Here is a 20,582-nt window from a genome sequence, read left to right as displayed (position 1 = left end):
TAGTAAGTAGCAAAGAGAGCAACTTTCACCCCAATGTTTATTGTACTTTACAAGGTTCGTTCTTCATGATGAATTTTAATGCAATTATTTTTACAAAATGCTATTTTCTTTCTGTTGGGGGCGGTGGGGGAGAGAGGTGACGATTTATGCGTGTTGAGAGTTTTGTGGAGTCTAAGACGTAAGTACAGAGTGCCTTGGCCAATCCCAGGACCCCCTTCCTTCAGGGGGAAGCAGCACTGGAGGAAGCTCAGGGCAGGAAGCACTGCACGCGCCAACAAAGAAATAATCACCGGCTGCACGTCCGCAGTTTCTGATGATGTGCTCTGTGAGTTGTGTTTCCTGCTCGAGCCCAGGACCGGGGCTTACTTTTAAATTAAACCATGAGATTAAGGAGCAGGAAATGTCAGTTCAAACTCGTAGAAGACACGTTCGGGACCGCGCCATGAAACACTTCCTCCTTCCAGCATCAGGAAAGGACCCCCAAGTGGAATAGTGGAGGTATAAAACCTGGAACCATTTATAAGCCTGAAGAAATGAAGGGAGGAAAATGACCCAATGCAAATGGAACGCAATGAAGGTCACGAACAGTAGGGAATGTGATTGAGGGTCCAGTTAAAGTACAGACACGTTAGCAGAACCGCAAGGGTAATGTTTCTGCACCATGTCAGAAACATAATGCAAAAATATAAATGCCAACAAATGAAAGGAAATATTTGTGAATATAGCCCTACATCAATTTGTTTGAAATGTTTACATCCTAATACTGATTTATTTCCCAGAACTTTTCTCACTTCCAAGTCTGTCCTTGTGTACTTAGCTTCTTCCCAACATCTTACATCCCAGCCCAGATTCACACAGATAGCCAGGGCATCAAACCCATGGGTTGCCCTGTGAGGCTCCAATGCCGATGGGGTGGCACAATGGCAGTGGTTAGTTAGCACTGCGTCCTCATAGCTCCAGGGACCCGGGATCAATTCTAGCCTTGGATGATGACTGTCCATGTGGAGTTTGCATGTTCTCCCTGTTTCTGTGTGGGTTTCCTCTGGGTGCTCCGATTTCCTCCCATACTCAAAAGATGTGTGGTTTGATTGATTGGCCATTAGCAGGCCAAATACGGTCACAGGGATAGGGCCTGGGCAGGATATTTTGTTGAAGTGGACTTGATGGGCTGAATGGCCTCCTTTTGCACTCTATGTGAGGAGAACATGGGGACAGTTAAAAAAAATAAACAAAGCCCTCCAATTTCTCTTCAGGTACTTATCCAATTCTTTTTTGAACCTGCTTGCTTTATATGCTCTGACAATGCATTCCAGACCCTAGATGACTCATTGTGCAAATGCATCCTTCCTCATGTCTTGCTTGCTTCTTTTGCCATAACCTCTATCAAGTTGATGAAACTTCGCGAAAAACATCCAACACGAGTTGTATCCCTGGAGTTAACCATTAGTCATATCAAATTTGTTGATGGTTATGGGCATCATTCGTAAGGCCAGTATTTATTGCCCATTTCAAATTGCCCTGCAGAAGGTGAACCACTTTCTTAAAGCACTGCAGTCTGTGCGGTGTAGATTAAAGTTTATTTATTAGTCACAAGTAAGGCTTACATTAACGCTGCAATGAAGTTATTGTGAAATTCCCCTAACTGCCACACTCCGGCACCTGTTCAGGTCAATGCACCTAATCAACATGTCTTTCAGAATGTGGGAGGAAACCCACACAGACACAGGGAGAACGTGCAAACTCCACACAGACAGAGACCAAGCTGGGAATCAAACCCAGGTCCCTGGAGCTATGAAACAGCAATGCTAACCACTGTGCCGTCCCAAGGTGCACCTCAGTGCAGTCCACTATTATTTCTAAAGCTAATGACCAATTCTCTTTAAAAGGCATCAAACAATCTGATGGTCAAGTGGTAACATACTGACAGTACAGCTGCAGGGTTTGCCTGACATGAGCGCTTGTTTGAGATGAGTCAGTTCTCAGTCAGTCAGTGGGGTGCCTTGAAGTAACAGAGAGTTCCACCTTGAGGGTTGTGAATGGAGATTTCAGCTCAGCTCAATCCAAAGTTGACACAGAACTAGTCAGTCAACCATCTTCAGTCAGAAATGGCTGAAGGCACTGTCTAGGGAAAAGGCAATGGGCCCTGACAGTATCCTGGAAACGGTATTGAAGATCTGTGCTCCAGAACTAGCTGCATCCCTAGCCCTAGCCAAGTCGTTCCAGTGCTAAACTACTCATCAATGTGGAAAACTACCCAGGAATGTCCTGTGCACAAAAAGCAGGACAAATCCAATGTGGCCATTGACCATCCCAACAGTCAACTCTCAATCATCGGCAAAATGATTGAGAGAGTCATCGACAAAGCTGTCACTTCCTCAGTAAGAATCTGTTGGGGTTCCATCAGGCTCACTCAACTCCTGATCTCATCACAGCCTTGGTCCAAGCATGAGAAAAGGAGCTGAATTCCAGAAGTGGCTGCCCTTGACATCAAGGCTGCATTTGACCACGTGTGGCATCACTAGCCCTAGCAAAACTGAAGTCAGTGGGAGCCTAGGAAAAAACTGTCCACTGGTTAGAGTCATACCTAGGACAAAAGAAGATGGTTGTGGTGGTTGGAGGTCAATTAGTACATTGTGGGTACATTGACTGATGATTGTACAATCAGCATTACTCATGGCTCCTCAGTTACTGAAGCAATTCATGTCCATCTACAGCAAAGGAAAAAAACCAGTAAACCCTGGAAATAAAAGATACCAATAATCACATTTAACCTGCTCTTACAGACCTTCATATGGAACTCTATTATTATTGATGCTTGTATTACTGATTTTTAATGAGATTTGAAAATTTTGAATTGGTTTGCCTTGTTGAGGATTGAGCTAAATAAGTGGCAAGTAACATTCATGCCACACAAGGGCCAGGTAAGGACTATCTCCAACAAGAAAGAATCCATCCAGCTTCCCTTGACATTCAGTGGTTATTACCATTGGTGAATCACCCACTACCAATATCCTGAAGGTTACTATTGACCAGAACCTGAGCTAGATTAGCCCTACGAATATGGTGGCTACAAGAGCAGATCAGAACTATATCACCGATGGAATTATATCACCGTTCCTTCACTGTGACTGGGCTAAAATACTGGAACTCCTGCCTTAACAGCAATGTGGGTGTACCTACACACAGTAAGAAGTCTCACAACACCAGGTTAAAGTCCAATAGGTTTATTCGGTAGCTACACCACAGGGACCTACACCACAGGGTACCAACACCACAGGGATTGCAACGGTTCGAAAAGACAGCTCACCATCACCTTCTCAAAGACAATATCCCGCGATTTTTACGCGAGCATATCCCGTGAATGAATGAAAAAACAGCAGCGGAGTGAAATCAGTACACAGGATCAATCATCCTTCCAGTAGAAAAAGGCCCATGAAACAGCAAGATGGTGTCATATAGAGAATGAAAAATGTGAAAGGAATCCTGATTTAATAAGTAAGATATAAGAGCAGGCAGTCATTCAATAGAAAATACTTTACTTCCAATTATTTCACTCCTACAAACTTTATGCTTTAACTATCCACACATTCAACAGGCAAATCACATTAACACAAATACAGTGTTACAGACACAGACAGTGTGTCGCATTCCAGTATTTAGGTACAAGTCCTGATAATAAGTGGCAGTAGGTTAATCAGCTATGTTAGATATCACAGCCAAGTCTAATCCTGTTGCACACTCCCAACTGCCATTCTGCCCAACTGGGTTAGATCAGGAGCACGAACATTGGGTGGGAATTTCTTTACCAATGCCCCCAAGGTCAATGGATATCTGGCTGGTTCACCATATCGGAGTTGGAGAATCCCACCTATTGACTGAGTTTCCTCTAATTGTACAAGGCTTTGGTGAGGCCACAGCTGGGGTATTGTTTTGGTGGCCTTATCTGAGGAAGGATGCCCTTGCTTTTGAGAGAGTGCAGTGAAGGTTTACAAGGCTGATTCCTGGGATGTCAGCTTTTCATATGAGGAGCAATTAATTTAGATCATAGAATCATAGAACCCTACAGTGCAGAAAGAGGCCCTTCTGCCCATCGTGTCTGCACTGAACACAATCCCACCCAGGCCCTACCTGTTATACCCACTAATCCCCCCTAACCTATGCATCCCTGGACACTAAGGGGCAATTTCTTAGCATGGCCAATCAACCTAACCCGCACATCTTTGGACTGTGGGAGGAAACCGGAGCACCCGGAGGAAACCCATGCAGACATGAGGAGAATAAAAACTCCACACAGACAGTGGCCCGAGCCAGGAATCGAACCCAGGACCCTGGAGCTGTGAAGCAGCAGTGCTAACCACTGTGTTTCATTGTTTAGTTAGGATTATATTCACTAGAGTTTAGAAGAGTAAGGGAGGGATCTCATGATGACTTATAAAATTCAAACAGGCTTAGACAGAAAGAATGTTCCCAATGGTGAGGCATCATAGTTTGAGAATAAGGGGTAAACATTTTAGGACTGAGGCGAGGAAAGGTTGCTTTACCCAGAGGGTGGGGAATGTGTGGAATTCACTACCACAGAATGTAGTTGAGGCTAAAACTACAGATTTCAAGAACAAATTAGATATACGTCTAGGGGCTAAAGGGATCAAGGGATATGGTGAGCATGGGGTAGTGGGGTGGAATTAGGATATTGAATTTGATGATCAGCCATGATCATAATGAATGGCAGAGCAGGATTGAAGGGCCAAATGGCCGACTCCTGATTCTAGTTTCTATGTTTCTGATTTGCAGTGGCTGCAGCCAATTCCTGTGCCTCCCATTGCTACTGTGAACAAGATCAGTGCGTGTGTCAACACTCTGAATGTCTCAGTTGCACCCACAGCAATATAATTACCACCAATATGATAAATCTTTTATTCATGTTACAGTAAAGTGTCAGTGTGTCAGCGAAGGCCCTTTCATCAAACAAGAAGATTCCAAAGTCACTGAGGCAGGGGAATTGAAATAAAATCAAGTAATCGCTTGAATGCAGGGATTACAAGAGTTTATCTGCTTGTTAGTATCAGAAAACAAACAAAGTGAAATGCCCATTAAATTAATTAAATATCAGAAGAGGAATAATCATTGACACATGCCCCAGTGTTTATGGGACAACACTTCCAGAGTATTAAGATAAAGACAAAATACTGCTGATGATGGAATCTGAATCAAAAACTGAAAACATTGGAGAATATTCTGGATCCATTGGCCCAGTTCTCTCCACCGATGCTGTCAGACCTGCTGAGTTTCTGACTTCCAAAAATATTGGCTTTTTTAATGATAAACAGTGATGCTGAGATTGTCGGCGAACAGCTGGATCTTCTGCTCTCTCTCCACCCACCACCCATTCTTCAGGTTTGGGTTTTTTGCTGGACCTCAGTCTGTAGAGCTGTCCCTTGCTCTTGAATTGCTGTTTCAGGTTCAGAATCATAGAATCATACAGTGCAGAAGAGGCCCTTTGGCCCATCGAGACTGCACCAATACATGAGAAACACCTGACCCCCTCCCCCCCCCACCCCCCCCGACCTAATCCCATCTTTTGGCTCCTACCCCTGAACGTTATGATGTACCAAGTGCTCATCCAGATACTTTTGAAAGGAGGTGAGGCATCCTGCCTCCACCACCCTCGCAGGCAGCGCATTGCAGACCGTCATCACCTTCTGGGTAAAATAGAATTTTCTCACATCCTCCCAAACCTCCTGCTCCTCACCTTGAACCTAAGTCCCCTCGTGACTGATCCTTCAACTAAGGGGAGCAGATGCTATTCCCAATGGAAAAGCGTTATGCTTGCAGCTTATCATCCCTTCATCTCCTGCTCATTCTCATTGAACCAGTCCTGGTATTTCCAGTTCTTGTGACCAAGCTTCTCTTTATAGGTGCTGACTATGGAGGACTTGAGGGTGGGTGCTGTGAACCCTGTGTGTCTCTGGGCCACCGTGAGTTGTCAGGTTGGTTGGTGAGGCACTGGCTGAATAGGCCTCTCTAATCAAGATCTCTGAGTGCCTCAGAATTGATTTTCCTACAGCATTGTTTCTGTTGCTATCGCTACTTTGGAGTTATATTGATGTTCATCACAGAGTGAATGAGCTTGTGGTCCACCCAGCAGTCGTCAGCTGATGTCATGGCACAGCTGATGCACGTGTCCTTTTGGTTCCTCGCTTGGATGATGATGTGGTTGAGTGAGTGACAGTGCTTGGAGTGAGGGTGTTGTCAAGAGGCCTTGTACTTGCCTTTCTGATGGAACAAGGAGCTGGTGATCTTAAGGCTGAGTTCTTGGCATTCTATCACGAGCAGTGTACTGCTGGTGTTCCCTTACCCTCTCTCTGTCTAATTCAACTTTCCCAGAGATCTGTGTCCTTTCCACCTCTGGCATGGAAGTTGCCAAGGAGGATCAGCTTGTCGTTTGTTGGGACTCAAGCCATAGATTGTTGAAGCTGGAATAATATTCCTCTTTGGATGTGTCTGTAGCTTCCTTCATTGGGACATACAGTCTGTGGATTGTAGCACACTAGTTCTGGTCTAGGGTGACCCTAGAAGAGTTTGCTTATCCCATTAGGGAAAATTTCTGAGACAATCAACCAGTTTGTTTTAAAGGGCAAACCTGTGGAGGTGGTGATCTTCCTTTGGTTCACCTTTCCAGTAGAAGCTGTAACCGCCACCTTGATCCTTGAGCCAGTCGGGTCTCATTTCAGTCAGCAGAATCAGTATTGAAGCACCCAGGCAATGGTAGCAGTGTGCCATTCCGGTTTGTCGCAGCTCCAGTTGTCCATGCTGGTTCTGGCATTCCAGGTCTCAAACTTCACTTTAAGGGGTGGGAGATACTTGAGTGTGAGATTTTTTAATGTGGGGTGGTTGCTACACACCAGATAGCAGGCAGGCTTGACGGAGCAAGGCCTTGACTGAATGGCAAGGAAACCCAAGGTGACTGGAGAATCCACAGTATGGGCCTAGGATATAGAAGCACACAAACTTGTGTGTCCTCCTTTCTCCTTCCCACAGGATCTCTCTCACTGGGAGTGATAATATGCAGTGGCACACCCATCAGCACAAAAAGGTAGCACTGAGCTCTGTGTTCCCACAGCTCCTCCCTCGCTCTCTATTAATAACTCCGTTCCTCTCTCTCTCTCTCTGTTAATGACTCAGTTCCTCTCCCTCTCTCTCTCTTTCTGTTAATGACTCCTTTCCTCCCTCTCTCTTTCTGTTAATGATTCCGTTCCTCTCTCTGTCTCTGTGAATAACTCCATTCCTCTCTTTCTCTCTCTGTTAATGCCTCATTCCTCTCTCTCTCTCTCACTGTTATTAACCCCGTTCCTCTCTCTCTCACTGTTAATAACCCCGTTCCTCTCTCTCTCACTGTTAATAACCCCGTTCCTCTCTCTCTCACTGTTAATAACCCCGTTCCTCTCTCTCTCACTGTTATTAACCCCGTTCCTTTCTCTCTCACTGTTAATAACCCCGTTCCTCTCTCTCTCACTGTTAATGACTCTGTTCCTCTCTCTCTCTCTATTGATGATCCTGTTCCTCTCTCTCTCTCTCTCTCTGTTAATGTCTCGTTCCTCTCTCACTCTCTTTCTCTTAATGACACACTGCTTGGCCATTATGTGTCAGTCACCATCAACTGGTGTCTTCTCCATGGCAACACCTCTACTAACCATCAGTCCTTTGACAACCAATCAGTACCCACTTTCTCATACAGTGTTTTTCCATTCCATTGACCTTCTTGTGAATTGTCCTGATGACTGCAAATCACAAAGTTTCAACGAACTGTCTCTTTTTTCAGCAATATTAAAATTCCGACATTTTCTCCCACTGTCGGGAAATAAGTTTTTTGCTTCCTGCCAAACTAAGTACTGATTCCTGCTGCTGGTGGGAGTGGAAAATTTCACCCGGGGGGGGGCGATATTTCTGACCCACCGCTCTGCAGATGGCGGGGTGATCAGCAATGGGGTAGGCAGTGAAGGTCCAGCACAGGGACTGATTGGGGGGCGTAGGGACTGGCACAGTGAGTGGTTGGAGAGTTGAGAGACAGGCAGAGGGAGCGAATGGGGGGGGGAGGGGGGCGGTGGGTGAGGGACCAGCACAGGGAGCAATTGGGTAGGAGGATAGGGACTGGCACAGGGAATGATTGGGGTGTTGGGGGGGAGGGGTGGGGTGGGGGGAGACAGGCACAGGGTGCGTTTGGAGGGGGTGAGAGACCAGCATAGGGAGTGATTGGAGGGGATGAGAGACCCACACAAAGAGCGATTGGGGGCGGGGGATAGGGACTGGCACAGGGAGTGATTGGGGTGGGGGGAGAGACTGGTACAGGGAGCGATTGGGGTGGGGGGAGAGACTGGTACAGGGAGCGATTGGGTGAGGTGAGGGACTGGCACAGAGAGCGATTGAGGGGCTGAGGGACCAGCACAGGGTGCGTTTGGAGGGGGAGAGAGTGGCACAGGGGCTGACGGAACGATTGGCAGGAGGGCCAGGGGCGATGTCCATCAGGTCAATGGGGTGTGGGTGATAGGAGATTGTCCAGTTTACTGGAAGATTGGGGCACCTGCTCAGTGGCACCCCAAGCACTCTGCAGGATTGTCTGGTGAGCTTAGGATCTGCACCCACACTCATTCACCCTCCCTCCCCTTACTGGTGAGAATCGCATTTGGGCTTTTTTTTGCACTGAGTGCCATAAGATTACGGCTCAGCGTTCGCCAAAAAGATGGTGCAATTCTCTCCCGTTTTCTCACTCGCTCAGCACTTCGAATATTTTTCATAAGATCATACCCTTCGTCTCCCTTTCTTTTAATTAATGGTATTATCTGCAGAGTGCTCCTGTCAAGGTGCAGATGCAGCAGGTCCAGGTACCGTGTATACAAATGATGGTTCACCCAGCAGTGAGAATAGGGCAGTGAGTTCAGTACTACCACTTACAATGTGCGCCTTGTCCCATCTTAGCCGAAGAACTGTGGAACTGATTCACTTCAGATCAGCCATGATCTTATTGAGTGGCAGGGCAGGCTTGAAGGGCTAGATGGCCTACTCCTGCTCCTATTTCTTATGTTCTTATGAACACGGATGAAAATTGGCCCCAGTAGGTTCAGCCAGTAAATCTGCTGGGACTGGATTCAAAGTTGTAGTAGCAGTCAGGAACTTGCGGGTGGCACGGTGGCGCAGTGGTTAGCACTGCTGCCTCACAGCAGCAGGGACCCAGGTTCAATTCCGGCCTTGGGCCGTCACTGTCTGTGTGGAGTTTGCATGTTCTCTCCGTGTCTGTGTGGGTTTCCTCCCACAGTCCAAAGATGTGTGGGTTAGGTGGATTGGCGAGGCTAAATTGCCCCTTAGTGTCAGGGGGCTAGCTCGGGTAAATGCATGGGGATAGGGCTTGGGATTGGGATTGTGGTCAGTGCAGGCTCAATGGGCTGAACGACCGCCTTCTGCACTGTAGGAATCCTTTGATTTTATGATATGCAACCACATAATAATAAGTTTAACATTTGGAATGTTGCTGGCAATAACTCAGTTCCCGGTTTGCTGTGATCTGACCACAGTGATTAATTTGCTATTTAATTGCAAGTTCATAAACTGCTGGCAAGGTATGAAAATACCGCTTAGGATGTGTTAACTGATTGTGACTGTGTTTTGTTCACATGGTGTTGACAACTCCTGGAAATTTGTCGTTTAAATAATTGGCATATTGCTTAGGGGAGGCATTTGTTATTCCCTCCTTGGCAGGAAATTCCACAGCAAGTTACTATTTCTGAATTTGTCGACAAGTGTCAACACAAGGCCTGACGCCACAAATCTAATCAACAAGACATTAACTTCACAGAGACCGGAGAGAGTACTGACTGGCTTTACAAAGCAGCTGAGGGAGTGGATTCATTGGTTAGATGTAGATGTCATGCACCGCCCAACCCAAGAAGCCAACAATAAGACATCAGTCAGATTGTTAGACTGCCAGAGGCATCCTCAAATGGCAGTGGAATCAAAGTACACCAAAGCTCACAGACATGACAGAATAAAAACAGCAAGACAAAAATGATTATTTTTTTCAGTTAATTAGCATTATGCATGAAACATGTTAAATTTCACATTCTGCTGCTATCGATTCCTACTCTCATTAATCTTCAATATTAAATGAAAAATCTCTCCTTTCGCCCAACTTCCTTTCTCTGTTCCTGAATGTATTGACTCTTGCCATGACCTAATATCTCATTTCATTTTCAATTAATAAGCCTAAATGTGAATGTCATTGAGTTACTGGACAAGGTTGCACACCCTGCCCTTATCCAATGTTACTAACAGAGAACAGTTTCAGCATGGAAGCATGGCAGGATTTGCCCTGTTAGTCAAGTGTGTTAGTCAAGTTAGTCAAATAGTCAAGATACTATTTGTCGAGGCCCCAACATCACCCTGGCTGAATACAGCTTTTTTTAAAAAAAATCATTGGGATATGGACCACAATTCGGTTACGTTCACCTTAGTGATGGATAGGGATAGGCATGAACCTCGGGTCAGTAGTTTTAGCTGGGGGAAGGGTAATTATGAGGCTATTAGGAGAGAATTAGGAAACATAGGTTGGACTAGGAGATTACAGGGACTGGGAACGTCTGAAATGTGGAGATTTTTCAAGGAGCAGCTACTGCGGGTCTGTGATAGGTATATCCCTGTCAGGCAAGGAGGATTTGGTAGGCCCAAGGAACCATGGTGTACTAAAAAAGTTGATTTGTTGGTTAGGAAGAAAAAGGAGGCTTATGTTCGGATGAGGCTTGAGGGCTCAGGTAGTGCATTAGAAAGCTTTAGATTGGCTAGGAGGGAGTTGAAGAGGGAGTTAAGAAGGGCTAAAAGAGGACATGAGATGACTTTGGCTGATAGGATTAAGGAGAATCCTAAGGCGTTCTATAGGTATGTCAAGAACAGAAGGTTGGTTAGGGCAAGATTAGGGCCAGTTATAGACAGTAGAGGGAAGTTGTGTGTGGAGCTGGAAGAGATTGGAGAGGCGTTGAACCAATATTTCTCTTCTGTGTTCATGCAGGGGGACATGAATGTAGCTGTGGAGGACACTGGGGTGCAGGGGTGTAAAATAGAAAGTATTGCAGTTGAAACCGGGGATGTGCTGGATATTCTAGAGGGCTTGAAAATAGATAAGTCCCCTGGTCCGGATGGGATTTACCCCAGGATTCTCTGGGAGGCTAGAGAGGTGATTGCAGAGCCACTGGCTCTGATCTTCAGGTCATCGTTGGTCTCTGGTATAGTACCGGAAGATTGGAGGACAGCGAATGTTGTCCCATTGTTTAAGAAGGGGAACAGAGACTTCCCCGGGAATTATAGACCGGTGAGTCTTACTTCTGTTGTGGGCAAGGTTTTAGAAAGAATTATTAGGGATAGGATTTATAGTTATTTGGAGAGTAATGAATTGATTAGAGACAGTCAGCATGGTTTTGTAGCAGGTAGGTCGTGCCTTACTAACCTTATTGAGTTTTTTGAGAAAGTGACCAAAGAGGTGGATAGGGGTAAGGCAGTTGACGTGGTATATATGGATTTTAGTAAGGCGTTTGATAAGGTTCACCATGGTGGGCTTCTGCAGAAAATGCAGATGTATGGGATTGGGGGTAATCTAGGTACTTGGATCAGGAATTGGCTGGCAGATAGGAGACAGAGGGTGGTGGTTGATGGTGAATATTCGTCATGGAGTTCGGTTACGAGCGGTGTGCCTCAGGGATCTGTTTTGGGGCCACTGCTGTTTGTAATTTTTATTAATGATCTGGATGAGGGTATAGTTGGGTGGATTAGGAAGTTTGCTGATGACACCAAAGTCGGAGGTGTGGTAGATTGTGAGGAAGGGTGTCATAGTTTGCAGGGTGACTTAGACAGATTGCAGAGCTGGGCCGCGAGGTGGTGGATGGTGTTTAATGCGGAGAAGTGTGAGGTAATTCATTTCGGTAGGAGTAACAGATGTGTTCAGTATAGGGCTAACGGGAGGACTTTGAATAGTGTGGAGGAGCAGAGGGATCTAGGTGTATGTGTACATAGATCCCTGAAAGTTGGGAATCAAGTATATAAGGTAGTTAAGAAGGCATACGGTGTCTTGGCATTTATTGGTAGGGGGATTGAATTTAGGAGTCGCAGCGTCATGTTGCAACTGTACACAACTCTGGTGCGGCCACACTTGGAGTATTGTGTGCAGTTCTGGTCCCCACATTACAGGAAGGACGTGGAGGCTTTGGAGAGGGTGCAGAGGAGGTTTACCAGGATGTTGCCTGGTATGGAGGGGAGGTCATATGAGGAGAGACTGAGGGATTTGGGGTTGTTTTCGCTGGAAAGAAGGAGGCTAAGAGGGGATCTTATTGAAACATATGAGATGATTAGAGGTTTAGATAGGGTGGATAGTGATAGCCTTTTTCCTCGGATGGAGAATGCTAGCACGAGGGGACATGGCTTTAAATTAAGGGGTGGTAGTTATAGGACGGATGTCAGGGGTAGGTTCTTTACCCAGAGGGTGGTGAGGGATTGGAATGCCCTGCCTGCTGCGGTTGTAAATGCGCCTAGTTTGGGGGCGTTTAAGAGAGCTGCGGATAGGTTTATGGACGAAAAGGGATTGGTTTAGATTAGTGGGTCAGTGTTTTTTTTAAAAAAAACTGGTCGGCGCAACATTGTGGGCCGAAGGGCCTGTTCTGCGCTGTAATGTTCTATGTTTCTATGTTTCACTGGCTATGCCAGTGTTTATTGCCTTTGAGAAGGTGGTAGTGAGCTGCCTTCTAGAATCGCTGCAGGCCACGTGGTATAGGTACACCCACAGTTCAGTTAAGGATGGAGTACCAGGATTTTGACCCAGAGACGTGAAGGAATGGTGATATATTTCCCAAGTCAGGATGCTGAATGGTTTGTCGGGGATACTTCCAGGTGCTGGTTTTCCTGTGTGTCTGCTGTCTTTGTCCTTCTAGATTATGGCAATTGTGGGTTTGGAAGGTACTGTCTAAAGAATCTTATTGAGTTCCTGCAGTACATCTTGTAGATGGTATACATGGCTGCTATTGCTCATCAATAATGGAGAGTATGAATGTTTGTAGATGGTGTGTCAATCAAATGAGCTACTTTACCCTGGATGGTGCCAAACTTCTGAGTGTTATTGGAGCTGTACTCATCCACTCAAGTGGAGAGTGTTCCATTACACTCCTGATGAACGGCATGGTGGCAAAGTGGTTAGCACTGCTGCCTCACAACACCAGGGATCCAAGTTCAATTCCCGCTCAGATCACTGTCTGTGTGGGGTCTGCACATTCTCCCCATGTCTGTGTGGGTTTTCTCCGGGTGCTCCAGTTTCCTCCCACAATCTGAAAGATGTGCTGGTTAGGTGCATTGACCACGCTAAATTCTCTGTCAGTGTACCTGAACAAGTGCCAGAGTGTGGCGACTAGGGGATTTTCACAGTAATTTCATTGCAGTGTTAATGTAAGCCTATTTGTGATACTAATAAATAAACTAAACGTGTGCCTTGTAAGGAGCTTAGTACAAATTTAGAAGTGAACATGGAATCATGTCGATTGTCTGGCTGAAGATAAAATAATTTATCAGCAGAGCCACATGAGAGGAAAGAGAAAGATTTACATTACTTTGCACCTTTCACAACCACAGGATTTCCCAAGAACACTACAGCCAATTAGCACTTTCCAAAGTATATTTATGGTCATTATGGAGGAAACACAGCAGCTAACCGAACAGCAAGCTCCCACAAACACAATAAGAGTCCCATAATCCATTTGTCATGACGCCGATTGAGGTGTAAATATTGAAGAGGGCACTAGGATAACTCCCCAACTCTCCTTTGAAATACTGCTATGGCATTCAACTTGGCGGGAAGGCAGGGCTTTGCTTTAGCACCTGATCTGAAAGCTGGCCTCTCCAACAGTGCAGCACTTCCTCAGCTTAGGAGCATCAGCTTCCACTTGTGCGTTCATGTCCTAGAGTGGCACTTGAATACAATCTTCTGACTTAACCAGCAAACATCTTGTCAACTGAGCCACGACTGGCACCACTAACAGGTCCTCCCTTCCCAATAAGAACAGGCACTCCATATTACACAGGACTTTTGTTCCTTTGTTGAGTTATGGATGCATGCAATACAGCTCTTTTTTTTACAGATTATAATACAGGTAAAGAAATAAACTGACATGAATATATGCTACATATAAATATGTGATATGTACACATACATACATTTATGTTTGCCCGCTTAATTAATGGCAGGTAGCTGTATTAAGGTAATATAGTTTGGGTGCTCTGAACATTATAGTAACTGCTGCCTCAGTGTAACCAAAGTGTTCATTTACTTACCAGTTTGTTACACATTGTAATTTAGCACACAGTTCTGCGCTGGACTTAAATACGTTTGCTATTAGCTTTCAGGAATTTCATAAACTCTACTTCTTCCTCCTTCTCTTCATCCATCATTACATTCCTCCTAGTTTACACATGCTGCTGAATGATTGATCTGAGTGAATGATGGCTTGCTTCAGTACGTTTTATGATGGTCTGCTGGTATCGAGGCCAACATCAAGTTAGACAAAATGCCAACAGCTGGAATTTATCACTGGAAATGCAACTGCAGCTGGTTGTTTTTTTCTCTCCCTGCCCTTCCACCTCTTAATTGGGAGATTAATTGGCTCTTAATGATTCTGGAAGAAACCATTACTGGTCATTAATGTCGTATAGAATCTCTGAATTAGCAGAAATTCTGGCAGGATGGAATTACCATCCGCACTAAATCTAAAATATCAGCACCAACAACAGCAGCACCAACAACAAACTCAGTCTTAAACACTTTAGAAGTCCCTTACCCTAAGTAATTTTTTCATGATATTGAATTTTTATGAGGAAAACAAAAGTTTAAAAGTCCAGTCCTCACAAATAGGAACGTTCCTGTCTATCCTCCCACAGTTTCTGGCTATCTGCCTCAGCCCACATCAATCACATTGAAGATCTTTGTTTTAACCATAGATTGACACGTTCTGTACTGGAAAATTTAGCAATGAATGTGAGAGAATCAACTAATATAATGCTGAGGTAAAACTCAACTTCAAGGGGGGCACGGTGGCACAGTGGTTAGCACTGCTGCCTCACAACGTCAGGGACCCGGGTTTGATTCCAGCCTCATGTCACTGTCTGCGTGGAGATTTCACGTTCTCCCCATGTTTTCATGGGTTTCCTCCGAGTGCTCTGGTTTCCTCCCCAGTTCAAAGATGTGTGGGTCGGGTGAATTGACCATGCTAAACTCTCAGTGTGAAAGGGATTAGCGGTGTAAATACATGGTGTTGTGGGTATAGGATAGGGCCTGGGTGTGATTGTTGTTAGTGCAGACTTAATGGATCGAATGGCCTCCTTTTGCACTGTAGGGATTCTATGATTCCATGAACATAAGCTAGGAGCGATGTTGGCCTTGGAGAGAATCCACTGGCACCACTGAGGCCTTCCATGCCCAGTGGATGCTGTGGGGGATGGGATCTTTGATTGACCCCTAAATTGCATTTTGAGTTGATATTTTAAGTTTCCTATGCAATTCTGTTTTCTTTGTTGTGGTGTCCCCTTAAGTTTAAAGTTTACAGATTATTTATTAGTGTCACAAGAAGGCTTATATTAACAATGCAATGAAGTTACTGTGAAAATCCCCGAGTCGTCACACACCGGCCCCTGTTTGGGTACATTGAGGGAGAATTTAGCATGGCCAATGCACCTAACCAGCACGTCTCTCAGGCTGTGGGAGGAAACTGGAGCATCCGGAGAAAACTGATGTAGACACAGGGAGAACGTGCAGACTCCACAGAGACATTCACCCAAGCCGGGAATCCAACCCAGATCCCTGGTGCTTTAATGGGCTATCTTCTTATTTGTTTTTTGGTTTGTTAATTTACATTAGGTGGTTTGCCCAGGATTCCATAATCTAAGAGAACCGAGTGCTTTGCCTCCATTTTACAGAATGAAAGAGCTAAAGGAAATTTGCTCACAGCCTGTTGGAGGCAGACCTGAGTTTCAGAGCCAGGCAAGGGTAGCACTGCCATTGATTGTGGAGGTGACCACGGCCATCAATTCCTTAACTCTGGGCCTTTCCAGACTAGATCAAGTGACATCACTGATTTCTCCTAAGCCACTGTCCACTGGTACCTAAGGAAGGTGACTGGTGTTCCTCATGCTGGGAGAGTACATTGTGTTCTCTGATCAGGGAGAAACAGGTAGAGTCCACTTTGCTAAGAGAGTGGGCTTCCCATGATCCAAGATGCCATCAACTGTACACATGTGGCTTTGTGAACACCACACATAAATGCTAAGATATATGCAATCACAAAGGATTCTATCCTTTGAATACACCATCGGTCTGTGAATATGCTCAGCATAGGGGGAGACAGATGGGGGAATATGGATGTCTAACTATAGCATAGCACTTGCAACGAAAACAAGCCCTTTAACTCAAATGTTCCATGCCAGTGATAATGCTCTATCCTCCCGCCCGCCATCCAACAGTAGGTTTCCTTCCTTCCCTAATGAGCATTAGTGTACCAAATTAGTTTTTACAACAATTGACGATAGTCCTGGTCACATTAATGAGATAACTTTATATTTTCCTAATTTATTGGTCGCCGCACTTGCGCAAGGATATTTTGGCCTTGGAGGGAGTGCAGAGGAGGTTCACTAGGCTGATTCTGGAGATGAGGGGGTTGGACTATGAAGAGAGACTAAATAGACTGGGTCTGTACTCGTTGGAGTTTAGAAGGATGACGGGGGATCTTATGGAGACGTATAAGATAATGAAGGGGTTGGATAGGGTAGAGTTAGAGAGATTCTTCCTGCTTAGAAAGGATAGCAGGACTAGAGGGGGGCAGTTTAGATCAGAGTTGAGGAGGAACTTCTTCACTCAAAGGGTGGTGAATCTCTGGAATTCTCTGCCCATTGAAGCGGTGGAGGCTACCTCGCTGAATATATTTAAGTCACGGGTAGATAGATTTCTGACAGACCAGGGGATTAAGGGTTATGGGGAGAAAGCGGGAAAGTGGAAGTGATCCACTTCAGATCAGCCATGACCTTATTGAATGGCGGGGCAGGCTCGAAGGGCTAGACGGCCTACTCCTGCTCCTATTTCTTATGTTCTTATTTCCTTACATTTGCTGCAGAGGAAGATGGTGGGTTGAGAAGGTCCAAGATTCACTGGCCTCTGTTTCCTCTGGGCACTCTTAGCCAGCTGAGCTTAGTGTTCCTGCTTGCCTCTTCCGCACAGTCAGTGTCCAGGAATCCTGGATGCAGCAACTGTCTCCCAGCTGTCAATGTCAGTACCTACCACTTCTCTCACCCTCGTAGGTGTCCTTGTAGCAGAGATATGGACACCCAGGAGGTCATAAGCCAGTGGCCATTTCACCATACAGAAGGTCTTTGGGCATGTGGCCATCATCTATCCGGCGAATATGGTTGAACCAGTACATTGTTAGTTTAATAATGAGAGGGTGCTGATAGAGCAATTTTTAGACAGATGCCCAAGAGTAGGAAGTTGATTCATGAACAATTAGCATCTTCAGAAAGAGCTAGATCAGTATCTACTGATCAAGGGAATTGAGAGTTATAGAAATAATAGCATCAATTGATTTTTTTTCCCCAAATACAATCAAGAGAAAGAATGTAATGAGGAGAAGAAGACCAGAACAGAATAATCCTACGCAGATGTTGGATGGAATGAGCTTGAAGGGCAAACTGAATTTGAAATGACAGACTTTCTTATATTCTTAATTTGGTGCTTGAAGCGTCAAGACAAAGAAATCAGTTCATCTCCCATGCCACTGCACGGACATACTCTTCGTTGCTAACCTGAATAAACCATTCCACCCGAGTACTGCCCAGGCAGGGCTGCACTGCTGGAGATGAGGGCCAGAATCCTCTGATCTCACCCACGGTTGGGATGTGGGCTGAGTGTCAAATTCACTATTCTCACTGGTAGTGGTAGCAGGGGCTTGCAAGACCGGAGAATCCCAGCTGTACTCTTCCAGATGAAACAGTAAACTGAGGCCCAATCTTCCTGTGGATGGCGCAACATGAAGAAGAGCAGGAGGTGTATGCCGGAATTCTACCACCCTGCCCACCACAGAATCAGAGCAGATGAGGGCGGACAGCAGAAATACCTTGACCTCGGGTGGGATTTTCCTGTCTTGCTTGAGCGAGGCTGTAAAATCCCACCCATTCTGTCAGAAATCAATCCTTAAAGCAACAGAAGTGAAGTTATTTTGACTTCTTTCTCTTTGTGGGAGCTCATGTGTAAATTGACTATTTGTCTACCAAAAATTGTAACTACACTTCAGGGTAATTTCAGAGGGGTGGCACCATAGCACAGTGGTTAGCATTGCTGCCTCACAGCACCAGGGATTCAGTTCCCGGCTTGGGTCACTGTCTGTGTGAAGTTTGCACATTCTCCTTGTGTCTGCATGGGTTTCCTCCGGGTGCTCCGGTTTCCTCCCACAGTCTGAAAGACATGCTGGTTAGGTGCATTGACCCGAACAGGCGCCAGCCTGTGGCAACTAGGGGAATTTCACAGTAACTTCATTGTTAATGTAAGCCTTACTTGTGACACTAATAAATAAACTCTAAACAACTTTAATTCATTGATTATAAAGCTCTCTGGGATATCCTGAGGACATAGAAGATGTTATATAAATGCAATTTATTTTCTTCAACTAACATCTGGAAGACGAGAAGAAATTATGCTGATACTTCCTGGGACATTAAATGGATTGGATAAAGTTCATAATCAGACAAAATACATAAAATCTACGGACGGGAGGGGCTTTATGGGCCAAAGGTGTTTTTTCTCATTCCATGTATTTTTATGCTGTAAAGCAGCATCTAATTGTCAATATTCCCAACATAGGGAATTAAGTCTCTAAGGTGTTTACAATACAGAGAGAAAACATTAGAAGTTTCGAAGAATGGCAGGTAATCATGTTGAAATGTGTAAGGTTCCGGGAGAGCTTGGCAGGATGGAAGCTGAGAGGAGTCTCTGTGATTCAAGAGATGTGGTGATCCAGCAGAAAAGTGGAGTTGTGATTGGGGCTCAGCCACGATCTTATTAAATAGTGTAACAGGGTCTGGCTTCTCTTAATATTCTTCAAAACCTTCGATGGGATTCAATTACATTGGGTGATGGATCTTCTACTCCCACTGACCTACCTGTCCCACATACCTGCTGAGGGTCAATCTTGCCAACCTACCTCCCATCCCTGTCACCCTACGCTACTGCCTCCTTGAAATATTGATGGTAGTCATGATGTGGAGATGCCAGTTTCGAACTGGGGTAAACACAGTAAGAAGTCTCACAACACCAGGTTAAAGTTGAACAGGTTTATTAAGGGTGTCATAGTTTGCAGGGAGACTTGGACAGGTTGCAGAGCTGGGCCGAGAGGTGGCGGATGGAGTTTAATGTGGAGAAGTGTGAGGTAATTCACTTTGGCAGGAATAACAGATGTGTCGAGTATAGGGCTAACGGGAGGACTCTGAATAGTGTGGATGAACAGAGGGATCTAGGTGTATGTGTACATAGATCCCTGAAAGTTGGGAATCAAGTAGATAAGGTTGTTAAGAAGGCATACGGTGTCTTGACGTTTATTGGTAGGGGGATTGAATTTAGGAGTCGCAGTGTCATGTTGCAACTGTACACAACTCTGGTGCGGCCGCACTTGGAGTATTGTGTGCAGTTCTGGTCCCCACATTACAGGAAGGATGTGGAGGCTATGGAGAGGGTGCAGAGGAGGTTTACCAGGATGTTGCCTGGTATGGAGGGGAAGTCCTATGAGGAGAGACTGAGGGATTTGGGGTTGTTTTCGTTAGAAAGAAGGCGGCTAAGAGGGGATCTTATTGAAACATATAAGATGATTAGAGGTTTAGATAGGGTGGACAGTGATAGCCTTTTTCCTCGGATGGAGAAAGCTAGCACGAGGGGGCATGGTTTTAAATTAAGGGGGGGTAGTTATAGGACAGATGTCAGGGGTAGGTTCTTTACCCAGAGGGTGGTGAGGGATTGGAATGCCCTGCCTGCTGCAGTTGTAAATGCGCCTAGTTTGGGGGCGTTTAAGAGATCCGTGGATAGGTTTATGGATGGAAAGGGAGTGGTTTAGGTTAGAGGGTCATTGTTTTTTAACTGGTCGGCGCAACATCGTGGGCCGAAGGGCCTGTTCTGCGCTGTAATGTTCTATGTTCTATTTGGTAGCAAATGCCAGTGAACAGCCCTCTTCACATTTCTTTCCAGAATTTGCCATCTACAGATGAAGGGTGGCAACACCATGCCCTTCACTGAGGTCTTACTTTGACTTTACCTAATTTGGATGACTTGGCTTCACTTTCCATTGCCTGTCCACCCAACCTGCCAAAGAGGCAATTGGCCCTCATTCCATATCACAGCTTGGTCTCTCTCTCTCCCATTATTTCTCTGGTACCTTCTCCTTTAGGCACTTCACTATGCTCCAGCATCTTCTCTCCATGTTAAAATCCTTGTTAATCGGCTACGCTGACACAGCATCAACAGAGAGTTCACCATT

This window comes from Carcharhinus amblyrhynchos, chromosome 2, assembly GCF_965287045.1.
Source record: "Carcharhinus amblyrhynchos chromosome 2, sCarAmb.v2.hapA, whole genome shotgun sequence".
Classification (NCBI taxonomy): domain Eukaryota; kingdom Metazoa; phylum Chordata; class Chondrichthyes; order Carcharhiniformes; family Carcharhinidae; genus Carcharhinus; species Carcharhinus amblyrhynchos.
The sequence above is the reverse complement of the archived record's forward strand: the minus strand, read 5'-3'. Positions refer to the sequence as shown.